This window comes from Sminthopsis crassicaudata, chromosome 6 (genome assembly GCF_048593235.1).
Source record: "Sminthopsis crassicaudata isolate SCR6 chromosome 6, ASM4859323v1, whole genome shotgun sequence".
NCBI classification, from domain to species: Eukaryota; Metazoa; Chordata; class Mammalia; order Dasyuromorphia; family Dasyuridae; genus Sminthopsis; species Sminthopsis crassicaudata.
In genome coordinates, this window is record NC_133622.1 from 219,255,493 (window position 1) to 219,279,906 (window position 24,414).

General features: G+C 35.1%; 1 pseudogene; it reads right to left on the minus strand.

The window, feature by feature from the left end:
- Positions 1–1,496: 1,496 nt before the first annotated feature.
- On the minus strand, positions 1,497–24,150 carry LOC141547337 (transcriptional enhancer factor TEF-3 pseudogene; annotated as a pseudogene).
- Between the last annotated feature and the right edge of the window lie 264 nt (positions 24,151–24,414).

Consider the following 24,414-nt stretch of genomic DNA (forward strand, 5'->3'; position numbering starts at 1 on the left):
TCAAAGAAGTTTTCTCAAGTCCACTCCTGGAAAGTTGTGCAGGAAATGCTTTGTCAACCTGAAAGTAGTAAACAAATTGTACCATCAGGTTGTTGTTATTACATTCTCTATAAGTCCTACTAGAAACAAACAAACAAAAAGAGTTCTTCTCTATTTTGGTATTTTGGTCTATTTGGTATATTAGCCTCTAAAAAGGCAATATATTCCTTATATTGTAATCAAAGGAATAAAAGGGACTCATATATAGGCATAAAATATATATGGATGTATATATGCATAAAATATATATGTACATACATGTATGTATGTGTTTCTGTATATACATATTTTGTACCCAATATATACACATGTGTTATACACATAAATTATATAAGTATATGCATGCACACATATTGCAATTATCATCAAACAGGCTAAAGGATTTGACTAAAAAATTCAGTTAAGTAAGCTTGTTAATAGTCTGAAGTAATTTGCAAGCTTCTCAGAATTTATTCATTGGAAGGCTCAAGTAATACCCCCCAGAAGACTCCATGATGTTTGCCTTTATTAATTCAGAAAGAGTCAACAAGATTCCTAATGACACAAATTTAAAGAGTAAAATAAACAAAATAGTTAATTTGCTAGTGACAGCCAAACTACAGTTTGGATTTTATTTTAGTCTTTATTGGCAGGGAGAGGTACAAGAGTGAATAGAGGGTGGACTTTGGATTTAGAAATAAGGGTTCAGAAGGGCAAGGTATAATGTTGTAAAAAAAATTACCCATGCATTTGTACTGTCAAAAAAAAAGTTATAATTATAAAATAAAAAAAGAAATAGGGGTTCAGGGCTTGCCTCTGATAGATACAAGCTAGATGACATCTGGCTAATTACTTCCAAGGATAGCCTCCAAGATCATGCTAGTTGGCAGTCTACATCAGTGGAATAAGGGCCACCCTTCACTGATTCACTCTAGCAGAGGAACTTTCTTCACTTGGGCATTCCCTACACTAAGGAGATCATATATCTTTTCTTTATTCTTGTCTATTTATAGAATTATTTAGGAATCTAATACACTAAAAAGTCTAAACCAGGAGCCACGTATGTCATCTCGGTTTACTTCCCCAAAGGACTCAATCCAAATTACATACAGAAACATGGCACCTTTGCTTATCTCCTTTAGAGTACCTTATTGTTCCAATAACACTTTCCTATTCTGACACCAAATTATAGGTTACTAGAACTTGGGGTTAGGAGTATGGGGAGGTTTTACAATTCACTTAGTTCCATATTCACATATGAATAAACTGATCTTTTTCTCTGAAACTAGCTTAATATCTTGAGTTTTTTTGTTTGTTTGTTTTGTTTTGTTTTGTTTTGTTTGAAGTTAGGGGATTAGGTGTTTCTTGGGAAGGTGGGGAAATATTCTTTTCTTGATTATGAACTTCAGGTATAGACAAGATCTCCCTCCTTTCCCTACACACACACAACTTGACTCTGTCCTCCATCTCCAAGTTTCTTATTCTTTCACCAGCATATAGATATGATACTGAGTTCCATGCTCACTTGCAGACACTTCAAACACGTATGTAATACACAGTAAGATTTCCTAGATATATCATTCATCACCATTTGCAAAATAATGACGTTCTCCAATACGCTTTTCATAATGTATTTCTCTGGCAGGTGTTATAGCTTCTGGAAGTTGAACATATGTTTGCAGAGAGGAGACTGGTGAATTCAGTAGGCATAGTGGCCATTCTCATAACAGGTATACTTTGTCTCTAATTTCTCCGTAATCTATTTGCCGAAGGAGCAAACTTTGGTGGAGCAGGTGATAATCATGTTTTCAAGATTCTCATACTGACTAAAGACCCCTAAAAAACGCAAGAACAGCTTTCATCCTTGATGTTGGTGTTGAGCTTAGCCTACAACTCAACAAGAAAGAAGACATTTAAAGGTCATTTTTCAAAGAGGACCTTGAAACTTTCTTTAGCATAAGGGAATTTTTCATAGATCTGGTTAATGTTCACTACTTTGAAGAGAATCACTGGTGTTGGGATTGGCCTGGCCAATGTGTACAAATAGGTGCTTGTTATATGTTTCTGGATCTTGTTGCTGCTCCAAGAAGGCAGAGAACTCCAACAGCGAGAGCTTGGAGCTGGCCACATCTTGGGGTTGATAGCAACAGGGTGAACCCAATAGGAGATTCCATCCCTGCAAGAGAGAATGAAGGCAAAATAGCAGAGGTTTGTCAAGGGAAACGTTTCATATCATGGGAACTTTTAGCTTGGCCTGACAAAGTTCCTTTTCAAAACCTTAGGCTGATCCCTGGGTAACGGACATTTTATTGAGTAAAACTTTAGCAGAGATGATCTGAGTAAAAATAATATGGTAGACATATTCTGTAAGGCTTTATCCTTAGCTGTCTGATCCTATAATTTGGCTTGGATCTCCTGAACTTTACAATTGGCCAGCACCAAGATTTGGCTATATACCTGCTTGCTAATTCAAGTTTTCACAGTTCAGAGCTTGATGTAGTAAGCAATCACCTTCTTATGGTCCAGTAACTTGCCCTCATCTGATAAAATGATTTTGCTCCTGTGACAGTGTGAATAGATGGCAAAAACCTCTTAGAAATTCTGCTCAGTGTCAGAGCTCCACACCCTCTACATTATTGTAATTGGGTTTGCCCAAAACCACACCATTCTCAGAGACATTGCTTCCCTCAGGGGAGGTGAGACAGCTCCATGTTTGGAAGTAATAGTGCTGGCTAGGCCCTCCAAGGTTCCACTTGAAGAAAAATTAATTGGACCTACTGTCCCAAGATGGGGAATAAGAGAGGGATGGGTTTGCTAAATGAGTACTGAAGGGTACGCAGAAATGCACCAACTCTGTTCCAGCTCTCCAATAACACTATAGAGAATGGAAATCATGCCAAGGTATCAGAATTTCAGAATTCTGACTTTTAATCTAAAAAACTCCCTACTGAAAGAAGATTCAAACTTGGGAAAATTAAGCTGGAGGCCAGCAGAACCCCAGAACCCTTCTCCTAAAAGTATGGTGATAGGAATACAGGATTCCCACCATACAGCACACAATTTGCAACAATCATGGCTCCCAGCTTGAAGATATAGGAAAAGGCAAGAGGTCAGAAGGGAGAAAGGAAAGAGTTTTCCCAGAATCAAATAGAAGATGCCTATTCTTGGAGGAGTTAATCAACTAGTAGGAAGAAGGAACTCTAGAGGAGAAACAAAAGTAGAAAGAAAAGAAAGTTCAAGGAACAGAGATGGGAGAAAAGAAAGGAGAAAGAGAGAAGTATGAAGAATGGGAGAGAAGAGCAAGGTAAAGGAAGGAAAGGAAAGAAGAAAATAGGAAAGAAAGGATGAAAAAAAGAAAAGAGAACAAGAAAGACAGAACCAAAAATGGAAAATGAGAAAAAAAAAGGCTAAAAGGGAGAAAAAAAGGCAGAATAAAGAAGGGAGATGGGCAAAGGAGGAGGAAGAGAGCTAGAAGGAAATGAGGAGAGTGAAAAACAAGAGAAGGGGGGGAAACAAAGAAACTGATTCTTAAAGCAATAGAATGACTTGCTCATGGTCAATCAGTAGCTTAATGACACAGCTATGAATAGAATACAGAGCTCCTGACTCCAAGTACACCAGTGGCTGCCATATAGAAGAACAGATCTGGTAATCTGCCAAAATTGTTCAGTCTTAGTAGGCCTAACCTTACAATTCCCTTCACTGGCTGTCTTTCATATGTTAATCTTGCCATTCAAAGTTAATAATTACCTGATATTTTCACTTCATTGACAGCAGAGCCATTTGTTGTACAGAGAATGAACAAGAAGAGGTTCTAAAGTTCACAATATTCTAAATCCAAATTTTGAAAAGATGATCCATGATATCAAAGAGATATTTATCAGTATCCTGGCAATTATCCTAAAAAAAAACAACTGTTCCCTCAAAAATGGAAGGATTATGCTACTGTAAATATATATTTAAATGGATTTGTGATTCTCATAGTTAGGAGGCCTACTTCTATCAGTCAAATAAAACAATAAATCAATTAATAAGCACTTATTTATTGCCTACTATGTGGTAGAAGCTGTGGATACAAAGAATGAAATAATCCTTCCTCACAGGGCATTTTTATTCTAATGAGAAAAACAATAAAGATCCATATGATTACATAAATAATAATAGAATATTGCTTTAAAGGACAGTTTTAAAGGGAAGGCATTAACAGTTGGAAGAATTTTTTTAAAAATTTACTTAGAAGATGGTAATTGAGCTATAAGGAAGAGAAGGATTCTATAAAATGGAAATGAGGAGAAAGTACATTTTAACATGGAATTGTAGAATTGGGAGATGGAACACCATCTGAGGAAGAGACCAAAAGCCATTTTGACTACATCGTAGAGTGAAGGAGGGGTAATATGTGAAGCTAGAAAACATGACAGAAATGAAGCTAGCCCAAATCACAAACAACACTTATATTCTCAAATGAAAATGATTCACCTGAAAATCTCCTCTATAGCATCACCAATAATTGGTTTTCTCATACTTTAGTTAAAAATAATTACTGAGAAGAACATATTGTTTCTTCTGGAATCCTATTTGTATTTTAAAACATAGTGATTCCACTTGGGATAACCAAATATATATATATATATATATATATATATATATATATATATATATATATATATATGTATAAATGTGCTTTGTCATTTTTTTTGTTTTAATATTAGATTATATTTCTCAATATATCTCTTCAGCCCTCCTCTCAAGATACTATCCTTGATAGTAAGCAATGAAAAAGAGGGGAAAATAAATTTTGCTACACTAATTATGATGTCACATAGACTATACACACACATACACACACACACACACGCACATACACACAATATTCTATATCCAGATTTGCAGCTCTTCAAATAAATGAGAAGAGATGTCTTTTCTTACCTCATCTTTGGATTCTAGCTTGATTAATACAATTTTTCAATACTTAGTTCATAGTATTTTGATGTTGTCCTATCCATTTACATTGCTATTGTCATTATATATATTTTTATGGTTCTGCTCACTTTATTTTGCAGCAAAAATGCACTTAAGTTTTTCCAGCCTTCTCTGCATTAATTTATTTGTCATTCTTCATAGTACAGTAAAATTCCATTATGTTCATATGATAAAGTAAACTTAATCATTCCCCAACCAGTAGACATCTATTTCCACATGATTTGGTGCTATAAACAGTGTTGTTATAAATATTTTGGCAAATAATAAACCTTTGTTTTTCCTCAATGACCTTCCTGGGATATGTGCCTACCAGCAGGATCCCTGGATCAAAGAAATAGGACATTTTTAAAATCACTTTCTTTTACTAATTTCAAATTGTTTTTCAGAATAATTTCCACCAATGATTCTTTAAGGAATATGCTTATTTTTCCACTATCCTTCCAACATTACCTTTCCTATATTTTATTATCTTTGCCAATTGAATGGGTTTGAAATGAAATTGCAAAATTTTTGAATGTTTGTTTCTCTTGACAATTAATGATCTGGAACATGCTTTAATATTTTGTTTTATAGTTTGTATTTCTTTTGAGAACTATTTGTTCTAATCTATAACCTGTAGGAGGATGACTTTTTGGTCTTAGATATTTTTGTTAATTATTTTGTTTTAAGAATATTATCAGAGATATTTGCTACAAAGAATTTCTCCCTACTCTACTGTTTATCTTTTTATGCTAGTTACATTAATTTTGTTAAGGCTAAAGCTTTTAATTTCAAGTATCAAAAATTACCTACTATATCTTTCATTGTTGCTTCTATCCCTTGTTTGATAAGAGAAAAAACCCTGCTAATAGGTATCAAAGTATCTCATCTGTTTCTCTCTCTCTCTCTCTCTCTCTCTCTCTCTCTCTCTCTCTCTCTCTCTCTCTCTCTCTCTCTCTCTCTTTCTGTGTGTGATGCTCTCTTTTTTCTGAGTCTCTCTCTGAATCTCTCTGTCTCTGTTTCTGTTTCTGTCTCTGTCTTTCTGTCTCTCTATCTCCTATCTTTCTGTCTCCCCTCTCCTTCCCTCCAACTAGCATTTCCCTCAATTGCTCTAACATTTCATATTCAGTTTATATATTCATTTTGAGTTTATTGTGGTACATGGTATAAAATGACAAACTGACCTAATTTCTGCCAAACTGAGTTCCTTTTTTTTTTCTCAGATGATCTTGTAAAATAGGAAATCTCCAAATATTTCACATTTTCAGGTTTATTACTTCTGTCTGATTGTAATTTATTCAACTGATCTATTGCTTCTATTTGATGATAAACTTTGATTGTTGAACAGGTTTTCTTTGCCTCCAAATAAAATCTTCCTGTTGGCAACTCCAGCTTATTGTGGCTCTTGAAATCAAGCAAAAAAATCCCTCTTTGAGATGATAGTTCTTAAAATGCTGGAAGACAAGTGTTATTTTTTTCTATATAAGCATCCTTCTCTCCTAGTTAAAAATCTTGAATTTCTTTAACAAATTTTTATATAATATGACTTCTCATCATCTCATCATCTATGTCATCCTTTCCTGAATATATTACCATTTTAGTACTGAAAATATGTCCAGAATCAAACATTGTTCCTATTAGTGGCACCAATATCTTTAACAGTGTAGTCATAATACTTCTTTTACTGCAAATGAAAAAGTAAAAAGTTGAATTCACATTGACTAAATACTTTGATAAGTGCCAGGTTTTTTGGTTAAATGTTATTCAAATACTACTGAAGTTTGGATGAAGAAAAACTCTTCAGGTGGGGACAGATTAAAAGGTTGGGGGTAAGGCTAGAAGAATACATGGCAAAGAATTTAAACTTTAACTTGAGAAATGGCCCAGAAGGAAAGAATCTGAATTCAACAGGATAAGGGCATTTGTGGTGAAGAGAACATTGTAAACAAATAAACAAATGTGGGAAACCACTAAATATATTCAGTCTAGCTCAGATGAAGAATTAAGTTCTTAGTAGATGAATCTAGAAAGTCAATTTGAGGCCTGATCACAGAAGTTGCTGAAAGAGAAAAGAATAATTTTGTCCTTTATTTAGACGATTATGGGAGGGCATTGGATTTTTTCTAGTACTAATATATATTAGTTATTTCTAAATGTTCTATTCAATTAGTAGTCAGGGCCAAGTATGTAAAGGGCCATTTTTCATTTCTAAGGGACTTACAGAAATCTGAACCAGACTTCACAATAATCTATGAACAGTGTAAATAAACCAATAATGAACAATTACTTTAATTAAGAATTTCTTTCTCAGTTTGACATTAAAAGGATACACAATTAACGAGCTATGTTTTAGAACTCAGAACATAATTGCTAGATGCTTAATCAAATTCATCCAGGGAATGTAAATCAATCATTATAAATTGATATATTTTACTTTATTTTACAAAAGCTTTGTAATTTTACTTTTATTTTACAAAAGATTGCAACTAATTCAAAAAATAAGTATACTACCCCGGAAGAAAAAGGGAAAGGAAAAATACATAAACCTATTAAAATTAGGAAAATGCCCTAAAGTACAATTGTTTATTCAGCATGATTCTGCTGCCTCCTTAGTTTGATTTTGTGGAAAATAGCTATGACTGTTTGTAGAAACCATGAGCAAAACATAAAGAAAAATCAACATTATATCTTTTTTTCTTCATGAGGCCGTATCTTCTAACCAGATCCAACCATTCCCAAGCAAAGAAATGCATTCTGCCCATTAGATGCGACAAAAATTTAACATAAAATATGATTGGGGGGAAAAGAAAATGACATAGATGTTCTAAAATATTTACAGCAACTCTCTTTGTAATGATAAAGAATTGAAAATTGCAAGCATGTCCATCAATTGGAGAGAGGCTGAAAAAGTTATAGCATATAATCATGATGGAATACTACTATGCAATAAGAAATAATGAGCTTGTTGATTTTAGAAAAACATAGAGTTGCACAAAATAATGAAGAGCGAAAGGAGTAGAATCAAGAAATATATATATATGTATATTTTTTAATATACAGTAATAGCAATACTGTTTTAAAAACAACTTTGAACAAAGTCATTTTGTCTATTTTAAATACCCAAATTAACTGCAAACATCATATGAAGGAAAATCTTATCTGCATCGAAGGGGTAATAAATAGAAGCATGTATAGAATTATTTTTACAGACATCTACATATATAAATGTATACTATGCACATATAAAATAATTGCAGCTAATGGTAGCCATCTCAGGTGGGGATAAAGGTATTTACATGATAACCATCTTACATATTTAAAAGCTACAGCAAGTTGTACATAATTTGCAGTTTCTTATGCAACTATTTCTTTATTCTACTATTTTATGGAAAAGCTTGTTTTATTTCATAAATTAAAAATAAAATGAAAAAAATTAAATAGTCACATAATGTTAAAATAAAAAGGGACCTTAAAACAGAGCTGGGAGGAATCTTACAACATAAAATGTTAGAAACAGGAAAAAAAAATCTTAGAGATTAAATATTCATACCCCGTTGATTTACAATGGGAATATTGTGGCCAAGAGAAAGGAACCAATTTGAGTTAAATTTACTAGCTTTTTTCTGATCATCTCTAATGAAAAGAACTTAGACCAATAAGTAAACATTTCAAGGAAGACATTTCAGACCAAAATTATAAAGTAAATTGGTATAAAAGATAGAGTTAGCCTTAAAGGCCAAGAGGTTTGAATTCAAGTTTCATCTTTGACAAGACCCTGATCAAGTCATTTAACAGCTCTCAGTACCCCTCAGAAATTCTCTAAAAATATAAGATGCAAAGAAGATGTCAACCTGTATTAGCAAAGGAAATTCTCCTAAAACCCTAAAATCACAAATGTATTCATTAACCTTGCAATGAGCTTCCCATCTTTCCCTAATAAATTTTATTTAAAGTCTCACCCTTAAGAAAAAAAAAAAAAAACTTCACAGTGAAATTTGAAAGCCACGGCCAAATTGCAGTTTTTTAAGAAAAGTTTAGGGATCATCGTGAATTACAAACTTCAATTGTATCAACAAAGTGAAAAGGCAGACAAATGAAATTGAATGTGATCTTGACTTGCATAGAAAGAAAGGTCCAAGTCTTGGAAAGTGAAAATCTTGATCTACTCTATTCTTTTGGGGACTCATACTGTTTTTATTCTTCATGCTAGATTTCAGGAAGACAATTGGTAAAGCAAGGAGTATCCAAAGAAGGGACTAAGGTTTGTGAAATGAAGCACCGAGAGATCATATCATGTGAGTGCTGCATGAAATTTTTACATAGAGAGGATATTTGGACTGAAAAAAATTTGGGGATGGGAGCATGACAAATTTTTTCAAATACTTGAAAGACTATCACATTGAACAAAGATTAGAAAACTCTTGCTTGGACTCAGAAGGGAAAAATAGGAAGAATGTGTGGAAGTTGTAAAGAGGCAGATTTCAGTAGGATTTTAGGAAGAATTTCCTCAAACTTCAAGCTATGGAAAAGTAAAATGTGGTGCCCAAGGAGGCAAAAGGCTAACCCAAAGTTGAAGGTATTATACAGGGCATTCTGCTTAAGTTAGTTGTTGAATTGGAAGGCCTCTGAGTCTTTGATTCTGTGGTTCCCTAACAATTTAGGCAAAGGAACTGCTTCAAAAGGGGAGTAAATTCTCCATTTTGGGAGGTATTCCAGCATTCAGGATGATTTCTTATTTCTCACTTGGTTATGAAAGGAATTTGTGGACCAGATAAGAGTTGGGCAAGATGCCCTCTGAGGTTGCTGCTAACTCAATATTATTCATTCAATGGTCCAAGTTACCCATGGATGAACGTATCTAGAACTCTTGGGTGCTTTAGGAGCATCAGATGTTAATTCAGGAGGAAAAACTTGGTGCTCTGAGAAGTATTTTTTAAAGAATATTACATAAATCAAGTACTAAGCCATACAGGTTGGTGTCAATCTTCACCAGCAGCCCACAACTGTCTAATCCTGACAAACAGAAAGTCACATCAAGATGAGTGACATCATTCACTGTGCAATGCAGCTGATTAAAGCATCCATTTTCCAAAAGAGAATATTCAGGTCTTCCAACAAGTTTCACAATAGATATCATTTTTCAAATAGGAAAAGAGATCATCATGTTACAGATTTTTGTTTGGAAAGGATCTTAACATCCAACTTAGTCCAACCGTTTTATTTTACAGATAAAGAACCAGAGGCTCATAGAGGTTAAATGACTTGCCCAATGTCACACAATAGTAGAAAGAGAATTTGAAACCATGTCTTCAGATTCCAGCGCCCATGCTCTTTCGTGAATCTTGTTTTTCCTCTTTAGGCTACATGCCAACATTTGTTTTTCAAGGAAAGGTGGTGAATGTCAACAAGACAGTCACACTTTTATCACTTATTTCCCCATGTATTTATTTGATGATTAAATAGGGTTAAGGATGAGATTATTGTTGGGTTGGGGTGAGGGTGGAGGTGATGATGATGATGATGATGATGATGATGGTGGTGATGATGATGTTAATGATAATGATGATAGTGGTGGAGGCAGTGGCAACAACAAGTTGGATATCAATTAGGACTTGAAATAATGGACCTAAGTGAAAATGTTTATGTTTGGGGAGGGGGAAAGTTGAGAGTTATGAACTTAGAAGGGAGATTCTCACAAAATTTGGTACATGGCCTCTCTCAGGGAAAACACTGGGAACATCATTGCCTGACTCATTTTGCTCACACTAAAGAATTTCTCATCTTTCCTGCATGCTAATATAACATCAAATTTAGAAAAGGTTTTATAAAAACTAACAAAAACGCAGAATGGTTTTGAACCCAGGGCCCCTCAATCAGTAGGAAAATCCTATTCTACTTTTGGGAAGTATTAAGAAATTCTTTCCTCTGATGGTTCTCCATCTTTGTCTTAGGGGGTAAATAGAAGGGAGAAAGATTCAGGCAAATGTGTTGGTAAATATTTCAACTCTTCATTAAATATTTTTATGTACTCACACATGCTGGTATGTATACATACATATATACATATGTACTCACAAGCACTTAAGTTTAATCTGAAATATAAATATTTTTCTATCACTATTAATTCTAGATAATCAATGAAATAATAAACAAGGCCCTTATTTGTATTGTTTACTGATTTCTGGGTAAATATTCACCTTATTTGTAAATGTCTCAGATTTGTACTGAGGTCTTCCTGACTCCAGGTCTAGTATGTTGCGAGCTGTCGTCTCTAGAAGCTGCCGGATCACTCTCTGGGAAGAGATCTGCTGTGTCTTCTACTCAAATCTCTCCGACAGATTCTTCTTCCTGTAACGAACCGTTGTCTCCAGGCAGTTGCTGTTAACTCTTGTCCAAAGAAGTGACTTCCCTTCCTGCAGAGAGCCCCGTCAAGCCTGATGCAATTCAGAGTCTTCTTTCTATCTCTGGGAGTCCTCTCTTTTATTCTCCCAGAGAATGGGCGTGGGATAATGCAAGGGCTTCTGGGAAGAACCACCTCAGCCAATGAGCCTGCTCCTTCCATCAAGTCAACCTGAGTTCTCACCTTGTAATTGTCCAACCTGAATTCTCACCTCGTCACTATCCAGACAACCCGAGTTCTCACTTAGTAATCCTAACATCTCCCCCTTTCTTTTGATTTAGAACATAGGACAGTCATGACCTTGAAACATAAATCCATCAATATGGGAAGTATTACAGATAATGACATAAATGACCTTGAAACATAAATCCATCAATATGGGAAGTATTACAGATAATTACATAAAATACATAAGCACATAGTAACATAGTAATGTAACACATGCTAGAAGTATATAACATAATCATAAATTGAAAATTTATAAATGTCCATAAGTCCATTGTCCATTAGTCTCATCTTGTGTGAGGAAGTCCAATGATTCCTGCTGGTTTTTAAAGTTCTTTAACAGTCTTCTTATTATCCATGCTCTTTCAGTGTCAGATGTTTCTTAGATCTTCTCCTTTATTTTGAGATCTTTCTCTTTTTCTGTCTCTCTCTGATGGACAAGGCGAATATGACTCGTTGGCACCCATCTGATTCCTTCTCCTGCTGAAGAAATACAAGCAAACCCTCTCCCCCAGGCAGTTAACCTATCTGGTCCCTTCCATTCACCACTTTCTGGATCTCTCCACATCACCTGGCGATTATCTAAGGACAGTGGAGATGCTCTCACTGGACACTGCCCTTCTGGTGGGTTATAAAACCTGTCTGCTGGAGCCAGTGCATCTTTGTCAAAAATTAGAAAATTAATGGTATAGAGAACTAAATTTAGAAGTTCCCTAGGGCTACCTGTGGCTCCCCCTTTCTTTTGTTTTTGGAGGAGTGTCTTAATATCTCTGTTTCTTCTCTCTACTATTGCCTGCCCTTGAGGATTAAAGGGTATGCCCGTGGTATGTAAAATCTTATACTGTGCACAAAAGTGTGTAAAATGTTTGGACGTATATGCAGGTCCATTGTCTGTTTTTATTGCTTGTGGCACACCCATAATTGCAAAAGCTTGTATAAGGAATTCAGTGACCACTCGGGCTGTCTCTTTTGCTGCTGGCATTGCAAATGTGAATCCTGAAAAGGTGTCTACCACGACATGAATAAAAGATAGACGACCAAAAGATTTATAATGGGTCACATCCATTTGCCAGATTTCATTGGGTCTCAAACCATGAGGATTCTTCCCTTCCTGCAGAGAGCCCCGTCAAGCCTGATGCAATTCAGAGTCTTCTTTCTATCTCTGGGAGTCCTCTCTTTTATTCTCCCAGAGAATGGGCGTGGGATAATGCAAGGGCTTCTGGGAAGAACCACCTCAGCCAATGAGCCTGCTCCTTCTATCAAGTCAACCTGAGTTCTCACCTTGTAATTGTCCAACCTGAATTCTCACCTCATCACTATCCAGACAACCCGAGTTCTCACTTAGTAATCCTAACATCGTATCTCTGTGTAACTTAGTTGCCTCAGTTTCCTCATTCGTAAAAATAAAAGAGATAATCTAAATGATTTTTGAGGTTTTCCCCAACCTTAGACTACTCTTTATTTTCCATTCTTTGGTTATAATCTGGATGATTTTTTTTTCCCTCTATAGGCCTCAGCTGCCTAGTAAACAGTTGAGACCCTGGATATCTTAGAATTAGCCGGAGTCAGGATAAGCAAAAGTCTTTATTCTTGGTCTTTTGGGGTCGCTCTCAGGGGATTAGATATAGGAATCTCTATACCTCCTTCCTCTCTCTTCACCAACAAAAGAATGAATCCTCCTTTTCCTACTCCACCCGCTGATTTCTCCTCCCTTCTCTCACCACACCCACAGATGGAAGCAGCATTGAGTTGAGTAGCGTCATCTTCTGCTACATATCCTTCTGCATCCGAAACATGCTAACAGAGAATTGTCCAACTGGTAATTAGCCCTAAGTGCTAGATTACCTTTCATCTAGGTAAAGTACATCCACTCAGTTCTAGTCCTTTACAGTGAACAAATACAAAATTTGAACTTGAAGATTTCCAAGGTTCCTTCTAACTTTAACCTTCCATTGTTCTATTTTAAAATATAGTCCACTTACGTTGGAATGAAACCCCGAAGTGTATTGTATTTCTGCCCAAAAATCTATGAATTAGCAGAAGGAAAAGGCATCTACTTCAACTAATGTATGAATATTTCCCTTAAGGTTATCTCCAATTTAAAATGCATATATTTACTTACGGCTCTATGTATGTATTTATGTCTATATATAGTTGCCTATAAAATCTCATTTGTAGATAGTTGTTTACATGTTGTCTCCATCATCAGACCGTGAGCCCCATTGGGGACAAGAGCTGTTTTTGTCTACTTATTATCCAGCACTTAACAGAAAGCCTGGCACATAAAAGGTACTTTATAAATGGCCTCTTATTGATTGGATCAACTAGTGTAACAATAGCTTAAGAGCCACTTCCTACTTGGGGATCTGAGTTTCCTTGTGGCTACAGTCCTCCTTGAAATTGTTTTCCATATATTTTATATTTATTTCTTTATCTTCATATTGTCATCCCCCCCCAAAAAAAAAAATGTAAGCTCCTTGAGGTTAGATGCAGTTTTATTTTTTCCTTACAATTTAGCATCTGGCACAATTCCTAGGCGTATGATACATGATGTTGAATGAATGAGTGGATAAATGAATGGATGAATTCAGGGCATACATCCTAACTTGAAGGTGGGCTTCTACCATCCATCTCCTCCTTCATATTTTAGTCTCCAGTGACTTTTCACATGCAGTAGATTGGGGACATAGAGAGGAAAGAAAGGAGGGGCTTGTCCAATGCGTGTCCTCTCAACAATGTAGTGTTTGCTCTGGTTTCTATTAGCCCTTCTCCAGGCCTGCAGACATTCAGCCCTTTGAAGTAAGGGGCTGGAGTTTATCCCTCACAGGGCACTACTGCAGATTTGCAGCCTAACCTTTTACAAAGTGACTTATAGGCTGTCCAGCATGCAGCTGAATTTCAGAAATGCTGACAAAGAACAAACCAGCAAGGAACACAAAAGACCTCTTCTTAAAATGGATTTTTTTTTCCTGTTTCTCAATTTTGAATTGTGATCTTTAAATAGCAAAGCTTTCTAGGGGTAAAAAATCTTTTGCCTACAAAATTCCATCTGATATGTGCTAATGGATGGGTTTCTTTACAAAATCTATTTGAAAGAAAAGATTTTTTTTTTTTAATGTTGACAATGAACTTATTTATTCTTAGGCCTTGGTTTGTTGGTTCAAGGTTACAGAAGATAAACTATCTTTTAAAAACAACAGCAGCAGCAGCAACAACCTTCACTATGTTCCTCAATTGTGTTTACTTTTCCGGTGCAGATCAAATCCATTCCATCATTCATGGTAGCAAAGATAAAATTCTGTTGCAGAAGGATATGTGATAGAGAAGCATTTGTTCTCTGCTACTTATCCTTCTACATCCGAATTTTCTTATTGTACTGAAGTAAACTTTTATTCAAAACAGATTCCCCTTGGTTCATTGGAAGGCAATGGATGAATCTTTCTAATTGAAAGCATAAAACTTTATTTTTATTGTTAGATTTTTTTTAAATGGTCCTAAAACCAAAACACACACTGGGATATAGTTCTTGTTTTGTCTTCCCTTTATATCTGATTTAGGATTAATTTGGATTCAAAGGTTCATAGACTCATCAACTTAGAGATCTAGAGAGCTAGAAAAGACTCAGAGGTCGTCTTTTAACCCTTTAGAGAGGAGAAAATTGAGGAATAGAAAGGAAAATAACTTGCTCAAGGTGAAATAGTTAAATATGGCAGATTCCATTTCCCAAATCCATGTCTTTATTCTGGCTGTTTGCCATACTGGAATGCTTTCCCTCTTAACTATCTCTTTCCTTCTCTGGCTTCCTTTAAGACTTACAGTCTCACATTTGGCATAGGCCTTTTCCTACCCTACCCCTCTTCCTAGTGCCTTTTCTCTTACCTTTCCATTTATATTCTACTGGATAAAAATTTTATATGCATAGCTATTTGTGTGCTACCTCCCAATTAGAATGGGAACCCCTTATTTTACTTTCTTTGGATCAGCAGCTGGTACATAGAAAATAGCTAATAAATTCATACTAATGGACTGATTGACTCTTTAGAATATCAGGAAGCAAAAGAAAGAATACCCAGAGTCCATAGACTGAGATTCCTGAGTAAGAAAATATCTGAACATGGAAAGTATTGAGGAGATACCCACAGAATGGGCAATGGAAACATTTTTGCTGAAATTGTTCCCCTGGAGCTCATTTTCCACAATAGATCGAGGCAGGCAAAATATATTTTTGGCATCTCGTGATACTCTCTAACCTCTACCAACAAACCATGGAAATGAGACTTTGGCTCCTGGTCTTCTGTACTTCAAGATCAAGGATTTAAATCTTGAAATGTTCTTAACTCCATTAAGTAGCAAAGTCAGTATTTGAATTCGGGTTATTTGACTCCAGAACCAGACCTATTTTCACTGTGCCAGATTAGAAAATGGGGATTGTTGTTTCACAGCTCTTCACTTCCCATCCAAGTGACCATGAACCTCCTCTGTCACAAGGAAACAGAGTGAAAGATTTGGACTTCACAGAAATATTGGGCGTAATGAGAAAGAGAGAGAAATATATTCATCATAAAATGTAATGTAAATTGTATAGATCCATGAACTGAGAGACTCGGAAGCCAAAGTTCCTAATTCTACAGAAAAGTAAATTGAGGCCTTCAGAGGTGACTTGATCAAGGTCACACAGGTAATCACTATCTGTTAATGCTTTTAAAATGCTCCAAGACTTCTGCACACTCTGTATAATCTTGGATGAGACATTGAAACTCTCAGCATCCCCTGGAGAACTATGTATGATCCCAAGTCATGACCTCAGCCTCCTGTATGTATGCCTATAGTCTCATAAGCAGATGAAATCATAACTGACTTTTATATACTGTTTTTGAGGCCTCCTAAGATCAGATCCTCACAACAAAGTCAGTGCTGTTATCAGCTTCATTTTACAAATAGGAAAAACTGAGGCAGAAAGAAGGTAATGGCCTATTTCAGTTTGCACTGAATTTAAGCAAGAAATTAATTATCCTGACAATATGGAAAAGATGTTTATTCATTCATTCCTACAATCACTCAAGGAAAACCAATATCTATTAGGCACCTATTATACGCCAAATCTGATGATTCATCATGATACGTCAGTCCACCTGAATTCTCTGCCAGCAAACTACAAGTTCCAATAGTTTCCACCAAATTGAAAAGGATTCAAGTGTGCACCAAGCAACAGACCAGTCTAGCCCTATTCAGAGACATCTATTATCTGTCTGGTTGCAAGGACATAAATTGTTTAACTCTAACAACTCCCAAAGACCTTTCTCTAAGCATACTTTCCCAGGATCATATTACTAGGAAATGTCTGAGGCAAGATGTGCATTTGGACCTCCCTGACTTCTAGCACTCTGTCTACTGTGTCACCTAAAAGTCTTGTGATAGATACGATAAGAAATTCCAATCCTGGAAATTCCAAATATTAGTGATTTACCAACTGCTTTATTTAAAAAAAAAATTATGAGATTCATATTTGGCACTAAATAAATTATATATGGATTGATAGATTTTGTATATGTGTATCCCCTTATCCAAACACATGTACATGCATGTAGATTGAGTAGCTGTAAAAGTCTGAGGCAGCATAGGGGATCTGCTGGATATAGCACAGAAGCCTGGAGTCTAGATGATCTGAGTGCAAATCTGGACTGAGATAATTTTTAATTCTGATGAGGAGGCCGCTCAGTTACCTTCTTCACTTCAATTTCTTTATCTATAAAATGAGGATAACAAGAAGACCTCCTGTTAGAGTTGTTGGGAAGATAAAATGTGGTAAGAATGTATAAAACATGCATTACATACATACATAGATATATTATAGGTAGAGACACAAGAACATATATTACATACATATAAAACATATACATATAGCTGTAGACACAGGAACATACATTACATGTATACAAAAAACCTGTTTAGGTATGGATATAAGAACATACATTACATGTACATAAAACACATATTTAGCTATGGATATAAGAACATACATTACATGTATACAAAACTCACCTAGAAATGTAGACACAGGAACACACATTACATTTTATACAAAAAACCTGGTTAGGTATGGATATAAGAACATACATTACATGTATATAAAGCACATGTTTAGATATGGATATAAGAACACACATTACATGTTATACAAAAACCTGGTTAGATATGGATATAAGAATACACATTACATGTATATAAAACACGTGTTTAGATATGGATATAAGAACATATATTACATGTATATAAAACACGTGTTTAGATCTGGATATAAGAACATACATTACATGTATATAAAACACATGTTTAGATATGGATATAAGAACACACATTACATGTATATAAAACACGTGTTTAGATATGGATATAAGAACATACATTACATGTATATAAAACACATGTTTAGATATGGATATAAGAACACACATTACATGTTATACAAAAACCTGGTTAGATATGGATATAAGAATACACATTACATGTATATAAAACACGTGTTTAGATATGGATATAAGAACATATATTACATGTATATAAAACACGTGTTTAGATATGGATATAAGAACATACATTACATGTATATAAAACACATGTTTAGATATGGATATAAGAACATACATTACATGTATATAAAACACGTGTTTAGATATGGATATAAGAACATACATTACATGTATATAAAACACATGTTTAGATATGGATATAAGAACATACATTACATGCATACAAAACTCACCTAGAAATGTAGACACAGGAACATGCATTAAATGTATACAAAACACATGTGTAGGTATAGATACAGGAACACATAGACAAACATTAATATATTCGAGAGGACTCCAAAGGAGGGAGATCCCCCATCAATGTAGATCAGCAGCTTATCTCTAAATCATAGGCTTGGAGAGCTGCTCACATAATTTGCAAATCAAAATCAAAGTTCAAGAACCATTTAGGTTCATTGTCACTATATGTTACTAGCATGCCTGGGCTCAAGGTATTACTAAGCATGGTGCTTGTCCCTCTGTAAGTGTAATAAGTACTTTTCATTCATTCATTCATTCATTCATTCATTCAATCCTGATTGATTCTTAGCTCTCCATATGACCTTCCAACTTTTATACTCACAGGTAAATATGCCAACAATTGTCAGCTTCATGCATCTAAGAAATCTCTCCCCTGATGTAGATTCTAATCCATCTGGAAATTAGTAGACAAGCTTTAGTTCAATGTTGAAACTCAGAGACTTGGTGACTTAGAGGTTGTAACCCTGGATATCTTAGAATCAGCCAGAGACAGGATAAGCAAAAGTCTTTATTCTTGTATTTTTAAGGTTACTCTCAGGGGATTAGATATAGGAATCTCTCCACCTCCTTCTCCTCTCTCTACCACCAAAGAATGAATCTCCTCCTCCTACTCCACCACTGATCTCATTTCCCCTTCTTTGTCCACACCCACCGATGGAGCCAGCACAGAATAGTTAAGTAAGGTCATCCTCCTAACATATTAATAGGGAATTGTCCAATGGGTAATTAGCCATAAGTGCTAGATTAAGTGCATCTGCTCAGTTGTAGCTCTTTACACTTAGACATTGTCATAGAGCTGCTGTTGTTTTGTGTTGTTTAGTCATTTAAATTGTTTCATATCCTTTGTGAACTCATTTGGGGTTTTATTGACATACATACTGGAACAGTTTGTCATTTCCACCCCAGCTCCTTTTACAGATGAGGAAACTGAGGCAAACCAGGTTAAGTGACTAGCTTAGTGTCATACTGCTAGTATGTATCTGAGGTTGGATTTGAATTCAGTTCTTCCTGACTCCAGGTCTAGAACTCTCCCTACTATATCATCTCATTGGTAGCATTTGCTGAAATGGGAATGTAAAATAAGTTTTCCTCATCCAGTTTAATGAATAGACTTTGTTCCCCCTACTTTTTAATCTTTCTCTGTCCTTTCCTTGCTTTGATATTCTCTCCTCCTTCTGTGCTCCTCTCTCATTCTTTTTCTCTTTTTCTCTCACATCTCTGAGTGTATAATGTATGCATACATTACATTGTATAAATAGATGCTACATACCATGAATAAGGCAGCTAGATATAGACGTAGATAGAAATTTAGGTAGATAAAACAGAGACACACATTCAAACAATTCATCCTCTCCCATCACCTCCCAAATTCTACTTCTAAAAGGGAAAGAAATTCTCTTTGGGAAGATGTCTCCTTCTCTTGTATCAAGCTAATTTTCTCCACCCCCTTATATGTCAATCATTAGACAGCCAGTTCTAAATTTTTGATCTGGAGTATTATTGATGACATCTCAAAGATAGGTTAGAGAAACAGTCTCCCACTCTATCTTTCTGAAATAAGGAAAAGTTTGTGCCAGAGAAAGTGCAAAAGAATGAGCCATTTGAGTGAATTTCTGTGAACAACAAAGCAACCGGGAAGCCAAAAAAAAGTCTAATTTTGCTAGATCTTGGCCAGACAGAACAATTACTGAATTATAGTCACACTTCTTCACCTACCCAGAACTCAGCTCTCTGGCATCTTTATCTCTCCGGAATGCAGCCAAGTTCTAGAAAGGAAAGGGGGGGAGGGCAGGGAGGGAATATCTGAGTACACAAAACAGATGTGCCGAAGTCTGTGCACTAAATGTGACATATACTCATGGAAGAACTCAGAACCTTATTCTAATCCTACTTACTCTTGTTTTATATCCAGTTCTAACAATTATGACAATTTAATTTCTAATACCGATGTATGTTAAAACCAGATAATTAAAATATCAACATGGCCACATTGAATTCAGCAAGAAATCATCTCTTAACAATATGAAAGATTTTCATTCATTCATTCATTCATTCTATCAGTCAAAAATATTTATTAAACACCTATTATATGTCAAATCTGATAATTCATGATGGCATGACAGTCAAGCTGAGTTCTTAGACAGCAATTTTCATAAGTTCTAGCAGTTTTCACCCAATTGGGAGGCCTTTCAGTATGGCCTACAGGATGAGAATATTGTTCAAAGACTTCCCCAGCACCATTAGGAGACATCTAAGACGTCTATTTTCAGAATGTTATTTAATTATTTTCAGTCATGTCCAATACTTTGTGATCCCATTTGCAATTTTCTTGGCAAAGATCTTGGAGTGGTTTTCCATTTCCTTCTCCAGCTCATTTTACAAATGAGGAAACTGAGGCAAACATGATTAAGCGATTTGTCCAGGATTACTCAGCAGATATCTGAGAATGGATTTGAATTCAGTTCTTCCTGACTCCAGGCTTGGTGCTCTCTACATTGTACCACCTAGCTGCCCCATCAGACTAGTTGCAGAGACCTAATTGTTCTACCATAACAACTCTCAAAGACCATCCTCTCAGCACCAAGCTAGCTGGCTTTGTGGAAAGATTGACCATAGCAACAAATTCATATCTTGAAAGTATTTCTGCATTAGAAAAGCTCTATGCTAGGTCCTGGGGGAAATATAAAGTTTAGATGAGACATAATTTCAGTGTAGTAGAAGAATAACACAAGTACAGATGACAAAAAATACATAAAATTGAATGATTTTTCTGAATCTCAAGTCAAAGACTTATTTTAAATGCTATCTTTGATACTTGTTGACATTGGCCAAGTCATTAAAACATGCTGGGTTTCATTAAAAGGGTTGGATAATAAACTATGAGTTCCCTCTTAATCTTAATCTGGGATCCTGTGACCTTTGTGACAGGGTTAAATAATTTTTTACTCAGTTTATCTCAGTTTTCTCATTTTATAAATGAGAATCAAGTCAATAAAAAGCATTGACTGAATTTGCCATTTGTCAGACATTGTGCTGTCTTGAAAATACAATGAAAGTTTAAAAAAAAAGTCTCTGTTCTCAAGAAGCTCACATTGTAGGGGATAGCATATTGGTAATAATCTTTCTTCAGGATATTATAACATAACTCTTGGTTTTGCAAGTGATTGATGAATTTAGGATGTTAAATTTATAAGTAAAATGAACCAATGAGATCATCTTTCATTTTACATATTTTAATGAAACTCAATAGGTTTGAATGCCCCTCAGATAACATCAAACAAGAGGATATTTTATAGAAATCTTGATGTCTGCTTTTCAACATTTACAGTTACTGCTTATACTCAGTATGGTCAGTATGATTAATTGACAGAGGAAGGCTGAGTAAGATCCATATACAGAAAGTGGCCAATTTTCAGATGGGCTGGTCCATCTGCTAAATGTAAAGTACAACTCTGGCAAGGGCAAAGGAATACGTAATACTGGCTTTTAAAATAACAAAATTAAATTAAAAATACAATTTAATTCAATAAGTATTTATTAACAATTTCCTGCTATATGTGTCAAAGGAAAAAAAAAAGTCCCCTACTTGTATTCAAGAGACAAGTTTTAAAAATAGTATATTTAAAAATCTCACTGCTGATCTCCATGAAAGTATTTTTAAATTAAATTTATTTTAAGCACTTGTAACTTGTGTTTATAAATTATTTTAATTGATTTTGAACTACAACATTTCTTTCCTTTTTTTAAAATTTGAACAAATTTGGTATAGTAAATAAGGTTCTGGATTTGAAGTAGGAATGAGAGTTTCAAATCCCACCTCATGGAATTATTAGTTGTGTTACCTTGGGCAGTCCACTTCTCTGTCTCAGTTCCCTCACGAGTAAAATGGCTAAGGTTGGAGAGGAGAGGAGTAAATTCAATCATTTCTTAGATTTTTTTCCAAGTCTAAATCTTTGATCATATGTGGGAAAAGTAAAGGTCCTCTGTACCAATTAAAATCATTGCAAATAGAAAGACTTCTGCATTATAGGAAAAGGGAATTTCTTTCCCCTAAAAAAAACCCTAAATATTAAACAAGTGCTTTTATCAAAATATTGCTATTTTAACATCCTGATGTTGCTTTTGAGTTTTGGTCCATAGCCAAAATATTCTTCCCCAATGTCCACTTTCTCAAAAAGGTTAAGAACCTAGATTCTAGGAGCTATGCCTTCATCAATGCAGCTTGATGTCATCTCTGCTAATTTGCATTCTCTGCAAATGCACAGAGAAGATAAGAATCTTTTTACCTGAAAACTAAGTAAATTGTTCTGTTAAAACATTACTACTTGAAATGTCTGGTGTTGCTTTGTAATCCCGACTCTTTTGATTTGCAGCCAAAATGTTGTTCATTCTCAAAAAAATACCATGACATTAGGGAGGTGATGCCATGACACATAAGTGAATTGATTTAAATGAGAAAGGGCTCTGCAAGGTCACTTGCCTCACTTTTGCCTCCAGAGGCATCTGGGTACAGTGGCAGGATACAGATCAAAATGACTAGAGATGGTCCTCCATGAAATTGGAGACCTTCCTTCCCACTTTACTCGTATTTCTATTCACTCAAGGTCACAAGATTAAGGGCTTTTTGGTTTCTATATCCCATTGCTGAATCTTGTTAAACTTAGAGTCCATCAAGACTCCCAGGACTTTTTCATATAAAGTATTATCTAGCCATGTCTTCTCTGTTGTATAATATGTAATTGTTTTGTTTATGGGGATTTTTTTTAACCCAGGTTTAGATCTCTACATTTCATCTCATTAAATTTAGCTTCAGCCTGCCAAGTTCTGCCTTGGCTCTGGATTATTACATCTAATGTATTATCTATCCCTCTCATCTGTATATCATTCACAAATTTGACAAGCATGCTATTTATGCCATCATCCAAATCATTGATAAAAATTCTGAACAGAATAAAGTCAAAGACAGAGCCCTGGGTCACATCACTGAAACTATTTCTCCAGGTTGACATAAATGTGTTAATCAACACTCATTGTTTCTGGTTATTCAACCAGTTTTAAATCCAACCAACTGTGCTTCATCTCTCCATCTTGCCCACAGGGGTATTGAGAGAGACTTTGCCAGATGTCTTGCTGAAATCTAGCTATACCGTATCTGTCGAATTTCCCAAATCTTCTAGTTTAGTAGCAGCCTATGGGGAAAAAAAAAAACAAAAAACAAAAAACCTTAGACTGGCAAGATCTGTTCTTGCCTTAAATCTCTATATCGGAACCCAGCTAGTTTGGGGAAATAGCTTTTAATTTTTTTATAAAGGCAAACATTTTAAAACATAAAAAGATATTTAGATTTTAAAATTAAAGTATTAAAAGCTAGTTTATTTTGAAAACAAGTAGCTAGAACAGGAAGATGAACACCATTGGTTTTCTTTTTTTTTCATAGAAATATAAAATGATTGACAGAACAAATAACCAAGGAGCTAAGTAGAGCCGTTAAATACCACAGGGTGACTAAAGCTTTGTCTTAAAGCAGTAAACAGAACAAGTTCTGTTAACCCTTCTACTTTAAGCAATATAAAATCAATGAGCTTAATACCTAGCTTGTAAGAATCACAAGTGAACATAGGAAGCTGAATTCTAGATATACCTTGGCCCTTCTCTGTTCATAACAACCATCATTATCACCATTCTCAATAACAACTGCCTTACCAATGACCTCATGGTGTCTGAAGCTCTAAGTCATTGTATTAGTCCATTATGGGATAGTGTTTTAATGTTTTTTTTTTCTGCCACTGAATTTTCTTTTTATTATATTATGTTAAAGAAATGCTTGTTTTATTCCATAAATTAAAAATAAATTAATTTTTCAAAGTCATTAAAAATTAACTCATTTTGAGATGGTAATCTATACCAAAAGTAAAAATTGGTACTTAAAGCTCTGATCCTGATGCACCTTCTGAATCATCATGGAATCATGGGATTTCA